This window comes from Geospiza fortis, unplaced genomic scaffold, assembly GCF_000277835.1.
Source record: "Geospiza fortis unplaced genomic scaffold, GeoFor_1.0 C13643590, whole genome shotgun sequence".
NCBI lineage: Eukaryota > Metazoa > Chordata > Aves > Passeriformes > Thraupidae > Geospiza > Geospiza fortis.
Window position 1 is genome coordinate 2 of NW_005058609.1, and position 1,820 is coordinate 1,821.

The following is a 1,820-nucleotide window of genomic DNA, read 5'->3' on the forward strand; positions in this document are numbered from 1 at the left end:
TTGTCAGTGAGTATGGTTACTAAAAGTTAAGTGATGTTGAGCAACAGAGAAAGATGCTGAGGATGCTTGTGAAAAGGCCTGACCCTAGAACAATGTTACGTTAGCATGTGCAATTTCATATTTCTGCTTTGCTAAGCAAAAGTGGTAAGCCCAGAAGCAAGAGGGGGATTCTGTCATATTTTCCCTGAGCAAGATGGGTTTTCTTTGCTTTATGAGCAGACAGCAGTATCACTTGAGCCTGGGCCCAGCCAGTGTTGAGTGCTGAGTAGGATGGTAAAACAGCAGTAAGGAGGGTGGTGGCTTAGTGACCTGCATGGTGTGAGGGGATGGGACATGCTTTCGGTTATCTCAGAGCATTGTCTGTGCAGTGAAAAGTGTCATTACAGTCAGTATTGCACATGTGAAGGGGCTGAGTGTACCTTGCAACATGGACAAGGTATGTGAGTGAAGGGAGAAAACCCACCTTGTGCCTGATCTTTGTGTATGTGCAGGGCTGTTTTCAGGGCAGGCGACTGCTAAACAGTCAAATCTAGTAGCTAAGGCTGCATGCTTCAGGTGGGTCTTGGAAGGGTGAAAACACCAGCTTTCCTTCTCAATTTGCTCATAGACCGTCATGCTGTAGAAATGGCTTCTGAGATGTGTTGCGGGGCAGTCCCACTCAGTATGGCTTAATTCAGTAATTATAGCAGGTGCATACAGCATTGAGCCCTGTGGGCAGTGTTAGTTGGCATCTGCTCATCTTGCTAGTCTGGAAAGTTGTTTTCTGGAATTGCTTAGATACTTTGGAGATGAGTTCCAGCAAGGCTACTGATGCTGATTTTACATGTAGGAGGGATTTTGTTTCCAGGTGTAGATTTCTGTCCTAACAACAGAAAGTTTGACAGATGAAAAATAAATGCATCTTCTAGTTAAATTTAATTCAATGCCAGGCAGGCTGGAAGATACTGGATGGGGTGTTGAGTGCAAAGTTATTTAAAGGGTATGTGCGAGATGCTGTGAGCTGCATACTCAGCTGTCTGATCCCTGTAGGTCTGAACTCATGCTCTTCTCTTGAAAGGCTGCACTCGCAAGACCAGAATTATTGACGTTGTGTACAACGCTTCCAACAACGAGCTGGTGCGGACAAAGACGCTGGTGAAGAACTGCATCGTGCTCATCGACAGCACCCCGTACCGGCAGTGGTACGAGGCACACTATGCCCTGCCCCTGGGACGCAAGAAGGGCGCCAAACTGGTACGCCTGGGCTTCTCCTTTGGGCTCCTGCCAGAGGCACTTACCCATCCTGGACAGACAGTGCCTGCCAGAATAGGGTTGGGTACCAGCAGTACTTGTCCGAGTTGTGTTCCCATCGGTTGGTTCCCAGGATAAGTCTGGCTCTCTTAATGGAGTGCTCAGTAGCAGGAGCTCTCCCAGAAGCATTACACCCATTTGTGCACAAGGACCTGCCTGTCAAGATCTTTGTCTTCTAATGATGATACCCTTGTCCAGTTCTGCTACTGAAGGGAGAGCGATGACAATTTAGGATGCTGAGGAAGACTTTGTAGGTTGGGTTCTTGTGCTGGGCAGTGATTGCTTTGGTGAGAAGCTTGGGGATTGCTAATTGAACTTACGCCTGTTTTTAAGTGTCTTGAAACTACACTGAACCATTAATCTATTAATCAAACCCTGGATTGCTAGAAGGTATTTTAAACGCCACATGTAGCATTCAGATTAATCCTTGCATTGAAAGCAAAGCAGTTCTCATTTGGGTGCTGTGTAGTGCAGAAGCAGGGGGAGAGCTCGTCTGCCTGGGCTTGCACCACACCCAAGTGCTTTCATTA

At 47.1% G+C, this 1,820-nt stretch overlaps 1 non-coding gene across 1 annotated transcript; it reads left to right on the forward strand.

Moving 5' to 3' along the window:
- The first annotated feature begins 1,462 nt into the window (after positions 1 to 1,462).
- Positions 1,463 to 1,535, forward strand: LOC115949412. The gene has a single exon (XR_004082883.1). It is a non-coding gene; the product is annotated as a small nucleolar RNA SNORD38 (small nucleolar RNA).
- Positions 1,536 to 1,820: the final 285 nt, after the last annotated feature.